At 38.6% G+C, this 13,960-nt stretch overlaps 2 protein-coding genes across 4 annotated transcripts in view; one reads left to right on the top strand and one right to left on the bottom strand.

The window, feature by feature from the left end:
- The window catches only part of LOC111197605 (zinc finger protein 239-like), a 270,756-nt gene that overhangs the window by 74,270 nt on the left and 182,526 nt on the right, over positions 1-13,960 (top strand). Inside the window, exon 1 of one of the 3 annotated variants that reach the window (XM_049478116.1) lies at positions 8,179-8,643. The exons of the other annotated variants lie outside the window; for them this stretch is intronic. The gene's annotated coding sequence lies outside the window, so the exon portion shown is untranslated. Of the gene's footprint in view, positions 1-8,178; positions 8,644-13,960 lie in introns of those variants that run through there. 3 annotated transcript variants of the gene reach the window in all.
- LOC111189489 (NACHT, LRR and PYD domains-containing protein 12-like) overlaps positions 1-13,960 on the bottom strand; it is a 382,248-nt gene that overhangs the window by 204,722 nt on the left and 163,566 nt on the right. The window lies entirely within an intron of this gene.

Below are 13,960 nucleotides of genomic sequence, written 5' to 3'. Positions count from 1 at the left end.
TACTGATTTCTGCCCCCAATAACCCTTTCAATAACCTCCAATAGACTTTAATTAGTCTTCAGTAGCCTTCAACAGTCTAACCTTGCAGCCATGGTGTGTTCTAAACTCCGTAGTTATAAACATCCTGAGGTTAGCAGCGCGCTAACTGACCTGTTTATAATGTAATCTGAGCAGTGACTCCGTGACGGCTGCTCTAAACTGCTGCTGTTAGCTGCTTGGGCTGAAAGATGAACTGTAGAGAGCTGTATTATTCGGTTAGTGGGGTTAAAATCTTTATTTTCTACACAGAAGAATTTTAAAAACTGTAAAAACGCTCCAGACTTGCTCAGCTGAGCCCTGTAGCCCGTGGCTGGGCTGTAGCTCTGACTGAGTAAAGACTGCGGGCTTGTGCTGTTGCTGCTGCAGCTCCGACTAGTGGTTGGATGAGGAACTGCTAAATCTGAGGAAATGCTAAATCTATCACATGTTCTTAACAGCTCACAATTTTTTATTTTATATTTATTAAGCCTTATTTCAGTATCAAACGTTTTGATCAAAGTTAATGTAACTTGTATTTTATGTCATTCCTATTCACTTGAATAGTTTGGTTCTTGATTGATGGAGTTTTTGGATTTCATAACATGACAAATTAAAAGGATTTATGTTAATAGAGCAACAAGCAAACATTTTTTCCATGCAACTGTAATATTTGATTGAATAAATAGTATATTGAGAGTTATTTAACATTAAGGAGTAATTACATTCATTTTATATTACATTTGGTTACATTTTATTACATTTATAAGTTCCATCTGGCCCTCAGTGGACAGCCAATATGCCAATGTGGCCCTCGGCCAAAATGAGTTTGACACCCCTGCTCTACTGGTTTTCTCATTGGTCTATGGTTCAGTCAGTCTGATTAAAAATCTGCAAGTTAATCTACAGGGATATTTGGTTGTGTTGTGTTGCTAAAGTTATATACTCTGTTATCTTTTCCTTATTTGGTATCGTTTTGCTAAAGGGTTTTTTTATATCTCTAACGGTACTAAAAATATCTAATCCATTTACTTTATTGATTGTTTTATCCAGTACCAGCTATTATCGTTGTTTTACATCACCTTATGTATTTACTCATATTCATATCTATGTGATTCAATAAAAGGCTTTTATATTGCAAGATCTGCAATCTTATCTATTCTTTCAACTTAAGCATTTAGCCAAAAGCTTTTGTACACAGCCAAACATACATTCAAGCAACCACTATATACAGTGCCTTGCAAAAGTATTCGGCCCCCCCCTTGAACTTTTCAAACTTTTGCCACATTTTGGGCTTCAAACATAAATATATGATTTTTTGGTTTGTTTTTTGTGAAGAATTAACAAGTGTGTAAGAATACGGAGGAGTTTTGCCTTACTATGTTCATTGTTCATTGATTAAAGGGTTAATCTGTGTGTAACTAAATCAGCATTTCACTTAATCAGTATGTTATTCAAGCATTTAGCACGATTCATGATGATTCACATTGTGACTTAGAATGTATGTATATTGTGTCCTTGTGCTCAAAGCAAGGCCATTTTTCTTGCAACTTAGCATGATTGATTTTTTCCAGCAGAACCATGAGTTTCTGTACATGTAATCTATAGTCTGATAAGGTTGGGGTGACCGAGTTCTCGGCTGACGTATAGGATGAATAACTGTTTATCAGTATCAGGATCCGGGGGGTGTGAGGAGCCTCCTCACACACTATTAGACTGAGGCCAGGCGAATGCCTGTTTTTATTAGACTCTGTCTAGGAAGAAGAGTAGAGTTGGGCGGGAGAGCTTCTCCCGAGAGGGACTACAGAGCCACAGGTCCTGTTCACACAGCCGAGAACTCTGGAAACCCCAACTTTTCTCACCTTTGCGGTTTTCCTCTTATTTTCACCTTTTTATTTCAATTCATTTTTCAATAACCTGTTTACTCAATTTTTGATGTATCCAAAAAAACTGTTTTGCTCAGAAGATTCTTTGAATAAAATCTGACGGAACTACAATTTTGGACTGGATCTCCTTTTCTTCTTTATGACGTATCATGCCAGATACATCATAATTCGAACAGTAGATCAATAATCTTTCAATCGTGAAGTGGAACGAAATTTATTGGATACACATTATGTTGAGATACTCAGTATTTTGAGAACATTGGTATTTAACTTGTGTGAAACTGACACCAATAAATCCATAACTCCTGCTATTTACTTACATAGAAGTGTTTTTTTCTCAGTAGCTCAGTCGCTGTGAAGTGTGGAGAATAGTTTTGCAATATATTGATTATCGCTGAATCGCAGTTTTGAGATATCACCGTTATCATTAATTTACCACTTTGCTCAAAGGTGCTGAAAAAAACTTGAAAATGGGCCTTGAAAGTGCTTGAAAAGTGCTTGAATTTTACCTTGTAAAAGGTGTTTGAACCCTGTGTTTAAAAACCCCAGCAGCACTGCTGCACCTGATCTACATGTACCAACACAACATTCACGAACACGTCACCACATTAGTGTCAATGCAGTTTTAAGAAATATTTATCACGAAAATAAAGCTCTCTGGCGCTTGGAATTAAATATACAGGGTAAAATTTAGGCTAATCGGATATGCAGGTGAAAAAAATAAACTACAGTTTGTGGAACTACAAAAATGGACACATCAAAAACAGGTATACTTAAGCAGGCTGTGTGTGTATGTGTGAATATGTGTATGTTTATACCTACAAATCTCAAATGTAAATTGACATAATATGGACCATTAAATGACGGTAACAACCTGACCGTTTGACACTTAGCTAATCTGCATACCAGTAGGAGAGAGCAGAGATAGACTGGCTGTGTATGAAACGGTAGGCAGCTACCACAATCCCTCATGCCTGAGCTGTTCATATGTTAACACCCACTAAATGATTAACCCTTTACAAGTATTAATATGAACTTTAGGAAAAAGAATATAAACAGAATTGCCCTTTTTTCTATTGTGAGTTAAATGAAGTCACTGCTGCCTATTCTAATAAGCTAACCGTATGACTAGCTTGACGAGTTCTGGGGACATTTTTACATGGGATGTGTCTGAAAGATCTGTGGACAAAAAGACATTACTTAAATTAATGAAAAGTATTATTTCAAACGTTACAAAATGACTTTCTGAGCTGAAAAAAACTAAACAAAAAGAAAATATGTTTTATAAAATTTATTGAGATATCATATATATCCTATACCCAGTTTATAGACACATTTGGGACATACCGGGGTTGGACAATGAAACTGAAACACCTGTCTACAGTCACTCAGTGTTGGATCTTAGTTTTACATGAAAATAAATCTATGCCAGTTTTTATTCTGAGCTCTGGCTCGCTTCTTTTTTTTCCCTCCTTTTTTCCTCCCTGTATCACAAACTCTTCTAGTTCCTCCCTTTACCCAAGTTTGATTTTAGGAAGTCTTTTACGTCTTCTCTGTATATGTGTTGTTTGCAGAGGCGGTCTTTGCATAGAGGCATTGCTAGGCAACTGCCGTAGGGACCGTCCCACTGCAGCCCACTGTAGGGGCCCTTTGACTAGCTGCAAACTTTCCATAGGCCTACAGCTGGTAATTGGGGCCCTTTGGACAGTAATTCACGGATAGTGTGTTCATAAATGGTGATTCTTGTATGTTTAAAATGGAAACAAAGATAACACAATACATTACAAAGAAATACAGAATCCGTCCACACCCCCTCTCTTTCGCGTTAAAATGGAATATTCCATCCATGCCATGTGGCCATGCCGGTGAACCACAAACGCGCTGCTTGTGAAAGATGGAATTAAAGTGAAATTAAGTGTACAAGTGGGTTGTGAGCGAAGCCATGAAGCGCCACCACCCAAGTGGCTAAACTTAAAACAGATGCTCTTCCAAAAGCTTTTTTAGTGTGTCAGCACCACTGGACCAAATGTTTTGGTGGAGGAGGAGGACGAGGAGGTGCCATACTAGGGTTGTGTCATTTATGACCCAACATCGCGATGGACCATTGCGATGCCACGCCCACTTTTTTTATTTTTCCAGAAACATGCACTGACCTTCTTTAGGTCTTCTTCACCTAAAACTTTAGCAGGGATTGTACAGAAAAAGATCAAATCAGGTATATAACTTAAATGAATTAGAGTCAGGGATAAAATTAAAATACCCTACTGCTATAAATATGCCTAATTGGCATATTATTATATTATTTATTATTATTCTACTATTATTAAGATATTATTATTTATATCTAGGTTACAGCTTGTCTTCGTTTTTTTTCTACATGTCTGTATTAATTTTAAACATTTCATGTTATTCACGCTAATAGAATAAGCCTGCTCGTTGTGAGTCGGGTGCGTTGGGCACCTTACTTTGAATAATTACTAGTTACTAACGAAGTTACCCCACTATAAAAGTAACTAGTTACCAGTAAAAGTAAGTATTGACTTACTTTAAATCATGTAAATTCTATTATTATTATAAAAATAATAAACGAAAATAAAACCAAAATGTTGACAAAAATATAATCTAACGAATTTCAAAACATAGAAACGAAAAACGTTAAAATGGTATTGATATGACATAATATAATCAAACAGTTTAGCTTCAGTAAAGGAAAGCGCGCGCGGCATTGCGATAAAAAAAAACTGGAGCCTATCCCAGCAGGCATCGGGCAGAAGGCAGGATACACCCAGGACAGGCCGCCAATCCATCGCAGGGCAGACAGACACAGACAGACAGAAAGACACATTCACTCACACACTCACACCTGAGGGGCAATTTCAATCAAGTTCCAATTAGTCTGAACGTGCCGTCTTTGGACTGTGGGAGGAAACCGGAGAACCCGGAGGAAACCCACGCAGACACAGGGAGAACGTGCAAACTCCACACAGAAAGACCCGGGTTGCCCCAGCTGGGAATCAAACCCAGGCCGTCTTGCTGTGAGGCAGAAGTGCTACCCACTGCGCCACCGTGCCGCCCATTCATTTTAAATATTTTTAGTATTTTATTGATCAAACACCCCCGCCACCGATATCATCCATCGCGATGTTTCAATGTAAGCATCGTCATCTGCCACTTAAGGAGACATCGCCCAACCCTATGCCGTACACTCTCTCACACACACAAACACACACACACACACACACACACACACTCACTCCCCCCAAACTCAGTCACATACCCTATTCAGTCACATACCCTTTTTCTCTCTCTTTCGCCCCCACATATGTTCCCTCTCATACACATGCATTATCTCTCTCTCTCTCTCTTATTCACACACTCACACAGGGACACTCTTCATCACTCACTCAGATGTCTCTCTCACACACTCATTCTCTCTCTTTCTGTCACACATGCATTTACACAAACTCTGCCTCCTCTCTCTCTCTCTCTCATATATTTTCACTCTACATGTTGATGTGATTGATAATTATTCTTTATCATTAAGTTCAGTTACAATTCTAGATAATAATTACTGATTGACTCACTCACACAAATGCTCTCAGTCACACTGCTTTACCTTTTTTTTGGCATTGGGGTGTATATTTTATTTAAAGATATGTTTATTGATTGCACATATAAAAAGTACAATTAGCATTGAAAGCTTCAATTTTCTTTTTTTTACTATTTTTTTAAAATAAATATTTTCCATTTTGACATACAATGGTGTTATATCTGAAACTTATTTCTCGCATATTAATGTTGATGGCCCCCTAGCTAAATTCACCTTGAGCCCCCAAATTGCTAAGTCCGCCACTGATCACCATATAGCTAGGTAACCAAGTCTTATTGTTAAGGAAACTTCTCCTTAACTGAAACTAATTAAAACGGTAAATAAAAGAAAAACTAAAACGAACTGAAATGACAGATTGAATACCCTCATTTTCGTGTTTGTTAATTTATTTATAATTGATTTATATTAATGTGATATATCATGATATATATCGTTATTGTGATATCTTTTTTTCCCATATTGACCAGCACTACTTCTAAGTAATATTAATTCATAAAATTTTCATTTTTTACCTTTTAAACCTTTATCTGATTTAAATTTGAATGAAGCATGTATAAGTGAAGGGTGTTCGGTTAACTTACCAACATACACTTGTACTTATATGCAATAAAATGGCATTGTAAGATCTAGCTGCTGTTTTATTTTTTCAAATTCCTGCTACATTGATCACTTGACCAAGGATGTCTAAAAACCTTTTCCTTTACACCACTTTATAAAAGATTCCTCATTTTTTTTTGATTCCTCATTTTTCAACACAGTTAATAATTTTCCACCACATTAGCTTCAGACTAACAGTGATATGCACTCCTGACATCAATATGTGTTGTTTTGTATATGTAAAACAAAATCCTTTAAATATAAAAAACACAAAAGAAAATTTGGTGAGAAATGTAAATTTAATTGTGTTTTACCAAGAAAAACTGCAGCTCCACATCAATGGCTTAACTGATTTGTTTACTAAATCAATATAGCGGACACGGTGGCGATTCACAGCATCGGGTTAAATCCCAACTTCATCTGCAGAGCCAGAGAGCAGCAGAAGCTCTACAGCAGCAGATTCAGAGCAGCAGTTCCAAGACCTGCTGCAGTTTTAGAGAAGCTAATGTTACCCACAGTTTCATCATCTCGATATCTATGTTGTATATGCTGGAGAGTGAGTGAACTCTGACCCGACTCTTTCCTTTTTTTTATGTTCTAGAAATTAGATAATATTACTTTTTTCCAGACGAGGGACCTGGGTTAAAAAAGCACTGGGAACATTAGCTAGCTAGATAGCATTAGATACTTGGGTTAAAAAAAGCACTGGGAACATTTGCTAGTGTTGTAAAAAGAAAATGAAAGATGGGTTACCCCCATCCACCATCCGGGGTACAACTCCCCTGCGTGTTCGTTTTGATGGAGAGAGTCGCAGACAGGTGCAGTGGAGTTGAAAGCAAATCAAGTATTTATTACAAAATACTGAATTCAGGAGAACCAATACATACAAGACAGTTAGCAGCCATCAAATAGTAAAAGTTCTGACCCCCCTCTGATCTGACTCCATGTTTATACCCCAAATGACGTGAAACCTGCTGATGAGGCGTTGCTAAAATCATCTCATGTTAGCATGCGTAATTTCACGTGTTAGTAGTCCGTTTCACGTGTCTGACCGGACCACTAGTGTTTGGCCTTGACTGTGTGCAGTCAGACAGTGTGGCATTGTTTCAGGAATTGGACAGTGCCGCCCTCCCCATGTGCGCGCGTCCTCCTCCCGCTTTGGTAGGTGAAGGACTTTACACGCACAGAGAGAAAGGCCGCCCTGTTCATCCCGAAGTCTCCTTTGTATCAATTCAGTTCGTACAGAGTGCACTAGCTGATGATTGATGGCCGTTAGTCAGGGTCATACAGCGACTGAGATGCCTTAAGCGTGAGCTAAACAAGTCACACAATAGATTTCATATGTTATATGCTAATATGTCAGTAACACGTGGTTAGTACGCCATACAGTAGATCCCGTGTGTTAGTTAAATGCCTTATGTATCATGTGGGTTAGTTTGTCATATAATAGAGTCTGTGTTAGTTACATGCCTGATCAAGCAATGTTTAACTATATGTGTAAAGAATATATATTGTGATTACTGTTTAATCTTCTATATAAATGTGTATAAAATACAATGTGAGTAATATAAATGCGTATAAAATACAATGTGAGTATTGGTTAATCTTCTATATAAATGCATATAAAATACAAGGTTTCACACAATGATTATGTAATTATAGATGCTAAAGTTAAGTAATCATAATTGAAAAAAACGGTTACTCTTCACTAGCTAGATAACATTAGATACTGGTTAAAAAGCACTGGGAACATTGGCTAGCTAGATAACATTAGTTACTTGGTTTAAAAAAAAGCACTGGTAACATTGGCTAATTAAATAACATTAGATACTTGGGTTAAAAATGCACTAACAATAGATACTTGTGTAGGACCCTTAAAAATATCCTGTGTATTTGTATTATTTCTTTGTTTTTCGTTGTAAGTGTAAACGAACTCCATTTCCCAGGAGCCTTTTCTGTTTCGCGGGTTTTTCCTGCTGATTTCCTGTTCAGCTCAGCCAATCATACGAGTGAAAAGCTCGACAGACATTTTTCTATCCAATCCGCGCCGAGTAGGGGCGGGACTAAGAGGGAGAGTGTGAGTGTCTGTAGGTGTGTGTTGGAGGAGAAGGAGAGAGAAAGTGAGGAGAGAAGTTGTGTTTAGACTCTCCGGAGCGCTTTTATTTACTTGTTATCCGCTCTATAACACAGTTACAGTGCTATTGTACTGTATAGTGCTCTAAACCGCAGCGTTCAGTTCAGTTTTACTGCGGAACCTCTGAAGAGGCAGTTCAGCCGGACTGTGGAGTAAAGGCGCTTCTCCGCGGACTGAGAGCTGCTGCTGCTGAGTTTCCTCGCGCCTGTCTGCAGCAGCTCGGCCGGACCTCGCGTGTGAGTTGAACACGGAGGGTGTTCTGATCTTCCCGGCGCTCGTGCACTGCGTCGTCTCCCGCTGTGAGTGCTGGGGACTGCTGCGTTCTGACCGGGAGCACCGGGAACCGGGAGTCTGTTGTCATGGCTACTGAGGACGCCATCTCCGCGAGCTCTGTGTGAACCGTGAGTAACGAATCAACTGACTCGGTTGACTCATTCGATTCACTTTCGCTTTCGCTGACTGAGTGGAGTTATAAGTGCACCAACGTACTGGGCCCCAACAAAATTGGAGGTGTGTTTTCTCAATTCAGTGTTTCATACTAATTGTTTAAACCAAGGGTTGTTTTATTTGGGTATTTTATTTTACTTTGTTTTTATTAACAAGAGTTTAACCAAATATGAGGGAAATAAAATGAGATTAACTACTTACATAAATGCATTAAACATTGAAAGGGGTCAAATTGACCCCAAACATAATAGGCGGATTAAGTGACTCAAGCAACCAGGGGTGTTTGTTTTATTTCCACACAGAACCTGATATAATCTGGCCCAAATAGTCTCAACATCAGTAACTTCTTCCTTTAATGTGTACAAAAATTCTGTCTAAATTGGCTACTATTTTGTAGTAAAATGAGAATGCTTGCTGGATGCATTTGAACAAGTTTTTACCATCCTATTAACAAATAAACTCAAACAAATGCTTTGTATTTTATAATTATTAGTTTAAATTTTTTATTTGCATATGAATTTTCTAACGCTTTTACAAGTGTGAAGTACCCTTCTATACAGAAATCAGGATGGCCCATTGTGATCTCAGATAGTGATTTTACAGGGAGTAAGTGTGAATGACCTCAATTTATGGAAAGCTTTTAGAATACATAAATAGTAAGACTTTAGACAAGGTGAGCAACAAACAAGATCTGCTGCAGTACGATCTCCTTTTCAAGAACCTGCAGGACATCAAGAAGGTAAATGCAAATAAAATGTAACCATAATATTTTAAATTAAATTTAGATTTTAAAAAGTGTCTACTGGAATCAATGTTACAATTGGTACTCAAACAACGGCACCGACCATTCCATAGTAATTAGTAAGTGCTATTTGTTGGGGTAGTTTGAAGTGACTCTAACAATGAAATACATTTTTTCTGGTAAACTGGTGCACATTTCTATCTCTTCTATCTCTGAGTGTCACTCTAACATCTTACCTAAATTGAAATGTAAGTGCAAACAAGTTGGGACATCACTTGAAGTTTACCATCAACAGCGAGGACCAAGTCCATCTGGTACAACTTTAGCATTTATTACATACAGTGTTAAAAAGGTTTTATCAATCTGGTGTAAATGTTTGAACAGTGTTAACTTACATGGTAAATTTTGTCAGTAAAAAATAATATGAATACCCATGGTGACCATCACAAAGTGAAGCATTGATTATTTAATACAAGGAGTACGTGCTTCTCTTTGGGGTAGTCACGATGGTACTATTGATCAATTAAGTGAAAGCTCATCTTATTCAGTTCATTTTCAGTCATTAAAGTTTATTATTCAATTTTAAATTAAATATGAACTACATGGAGCGAAAGGAACGAAAAACTCTGCGCAGGTCTTCTGGGAGGCTACCACGAGAAAATCTGGACACTGTATTATGTACAGTAACAGTAACACTACAGCATTAATAATCAGCATCTTACATGCAGATAACTGATGGTGATTATTTAACAGCTCATGAGTGCTTGTTTCCCTCTGCTCTGCTCCTAAACTGCAGCTAAAGTGGTAAAAGTTAAATTTACCTAAAATAATACAAATATATCTCCTTTCCTAATATAAAACTTTAATCTCAAAGCGAACTTTTTTATTTTTTTAAGAGTGGCCCTAAAACGCTGTGGTACATGTGCAAACATACTTAAACATTCTGATTGGGGATGTAATCGGGTACAGGTGTTTACAAGGCTGTTATTCTTGTTTGTATCGGATTATTTATAGGATTATCCACCTCATCCGATTGGACAGAAATATTCGAAATGGCCTCAATCGGACTATTCTATTCTATTATTCTATTCAGTCCTTATAAAGGCACCAAACAGGTGTCAGACTGATTATTATGAGTGACAAAAGGTGGCCTCCTTCTAGTGGCTGGAGGACCACCAGCACCCCCTTACACTATGGACTTTGACTGGGATAAAAGTACAGAAGCTTTTATGGTAAATGAAGATGTCCCAGTAGTTTTATAAGTATAGTGTAACTGATTTAGGCAGATCTCTTCAGTTAATTGACCTGCTTTTATTGTAATATACAACTGCACTTTTCTTTGTGTTTTCCAGAAATGAAATTATTCTCCTGAAATTCATCACCAACAACCAGGATATTTAACTAAGAGCAATGTTAAACTGCTAAAAGAGGTGAAGCACAAGCCGTCCAGAAGAATCTCCAGAACACGCAGAAATTGTTTGCTACGTTTAACAGACAAATGAAGCCAAGTCCCGACATGGAGCAACATCAGCACTCTGTCAAGAGTTTTACTAAACAGAGTGATCTCAAAAAACACCAGCGCATTCACACAGGAGAGAAACCGTATCAATGCTCAGACTGTGGGAAGAGTTTTAATCTACAGAGTACTCTCAAAATACACCAGCGCATTCACACAGGAGAGAAACCGTATCACTGCTCAGACTGTGGGAAGAGTTTTAATCAACAGGGTCATCTCAAAAAACACCAGCGCATTCACACAGGAGAGAAACCGTATCACTGTTTAGACTGTGGAAGGAGATTTACTGCACAGTGTCATCTCAAAATTCACCAGCGCATTCACACAGGAGAGAAACCGTATCACTGCTCAGACTGTGGAAAGAGTTTTACTACACAGAGTGATCTCAAACTGCATCAGCGCATTCACACAGGAGAGAAACCGTATCACTGCTCAGACTGTGGGAAGAGTTTTACCGAACAGAGTACTCTCAAAATACACCAGCGCATTCACACAGGAGAGAAACCGTATTACTGCTCAGACTGTGGGAGGAGTTTTACTCAACAGAGTAATCTCCAAAATCACCAGCGCATTCACACAGGAGAGAAACCATATTACTGCTCAGACTGTGGGAGGAGTTTTACTCAACAGAGTAATCTCCAAAATCACCAGCGCATTCACACAGGAGAGAAAACTCCATCTCAAATCAGTTTCAAGGCAATTAAAAGCACCAATTCTAAGTCTTTCAGACAGAACACCTTATCCTACACAAATGTTTCACTTTGTCACTTGGGACACGTTCCACCAGAAACAAACATGAGCTGAATTTAACAATGGATTTTACAGGTTCAGCAAAATGAATCTTACCCAGGGATGATGTTTATTGAATTCCATTTTATGTTTTCTTATATGTTCGATATTCCAGAACATTCTTCGTGAGACAGAGCTCAGTTTTAGGGTAGTTACAATTACTGAAGAATGGAAAAAAACTTAGTCTTTAAAATTTAGATGTGATAGTTAGAGTAGGATTCTTAGCTGACAACTAAACGTTTAGGACCAAATCTTCAGAGCTTATGATTTGAATGCTTTTAATCTCCTTTCTAGTTTATGCAGATTAGATTATTTCTATTCATTTCTAGTATCTCTGTTTTCACTCTGTGGAATCTGTCCTCAGTTCCCCAGGCTTAGCATAGCGTAGCTTAATGCTATTAACTGCTAGGCCCATCTGTATGAAAGAAGAAGTGAAAACACCAGCTGAGGAACTCCAGAGAGTGCTCCCAAAAGTGAGACCGGAGGAGAATCCAGACCCCACAGAGAGGCCAACAAAATCCTTGTTCTCATTTGTCTATGGTTCAGTCAGTCTGATTAAAAATCTGTTATCTCTTAGGGATATTTGGTTGTGTTGTTTTACTCAAGTTTCACACTCTTTTTCTTATTAGATATCATATGTTGCTTAAGGTTTTTTAGTCTCCAAAGTTACTAAGAATATCCAATTTATTTAGTTTGATTGTTTTTATCCAGTACCAAATATTATCTTTGTATTGCTTTACCTCTATATTTACTTATATGTCTGTGTGTTTCAATAGAAAAGACTTTTATATTGAAATATCCACTCAAGAAATGGTTGATAACCTCTCTGTGACCTGATGGATCTTCAGAACCTCTTATGTTATTATTTGTAAGTACTAACAGGCAGCCAAATGAGAATTCCAAAAATGTAGTTACCCTCAGCATACCAAGATACAGAGCATTTAGCAGATGCTCCCAAAGGTTTACAATGCTAGTAAGTCAGTAATCTATATTTATATAGCACTTTTCCAGAGCAACTTGTGTGTTACCGATTACAATAAATATATAAAAATAGATAAAACTGTCATGCCTGACTTTGTCAATCTGCCTGCTCCTGAAGCCTCTCTGCCTAAAGACTCAGTTTCCCAGCAGCCTCAGAACTACAGGTCCTTCTCAAAAAATTCGCATATTGTGATAAAGTTCATTCTTTTCCATTATGAAATGATAAAAAATAGAATATCATGAAAAGGTTCTCTAAACAAACCTAATTACCTGAATCAACGAATTAACTCTAAACACCTGCAAAAGATTCCTGAGGCTTTTAAAAACTCCCAGCCTGGTTCATTACTCAAAACCGCAATCATGGGTAAGACTGCCGACCTAACTGCTGTCCAGAAGGCCATCACTGACGCCCTCAAGCAAGAGGGTAAGACACAGAAAGACATTTCTGAACGAATAGGCTGTTCCCAGAGTGCTGTATCAAGGCGCCTCAGTGGGAAGGAAAAAGTGTGGCAGAAAACGCTGCACAACGAGAAGAGGTGACCGGACCCTGAGGAAGATTGTGGAGAAGGGCTGATTTCAGACCTTGGGGGACCTGCGGAAGCAGTGGACTGAGTCTGGAGTAGAAACATCTAGAGCCACCGTGCACAGGCGTGTGCAGGAAATGGGCTACAGGTGCCGCATTCCCTAGGTCAAGCCACTTTTGAACCAGAAACAGCGGCAGAAGCGCCTGACCTGGGCTGGAGTCTGGAGGAAGACTGGGGAGAAGGAAATGCCAAAATGCCTGAAGTCCAGTGTCAAGTACCCACAGTCAGTGATGGTCTGGGGTGCCATGTCAGCTGCTGGTGTTGGTCCATTGTGTTTTATCAAGGGCGGGATCAATGCGGCTAGCTATCAGGAGATTTTGGAGCACTTCATGCTTCCATCTGCTGAAAAGCTTTATGGAGATGAAGATTTAATTTTTCAGCAGGACCTGGCACCTGCTCACAGTGCCTAAACCACTGGTAAATGGTTAACTGACCATGGTATTACTGTGCTCAATTGGCCTGCCAGCTCTCCTGACCTGAACCCAATAGAGAATCTGTGGAATATTGTGAAGAGAAAGCTGAGATATGCAAGACCCAACACGCTGGATGAGCTTAAGGCCGCTATCGAAGCATCCTGGGCCTCCAGAACACCTCAGCAGTGCCACAGGCTGATTGCCTCCATGCCACGCCACATTGAAGCAGTCATTTCTGCAAAAGGA

The sequence above is a fragment of the Astyanax mexicanus genome, chromosome 4, assembly GCF_023375975.1.
Source record: "Astyanax mexicanus isolate ESR-SI-001 chromosome 4, AstMex3_surface, whole genome shotgun sequence".
In the NCBI taxonomy this organism is placed as follows: Eukaryota; Metazoa; Chordata; class Actinopteri; order Characiformes; family Acestrorhamphidae; genus Astyanax; species Astyanax mexicanus.
Note: the sequence above shows the minus strand (reverse complement) of the source record. Positions and strands in the feature narration are given on the sequence as shown.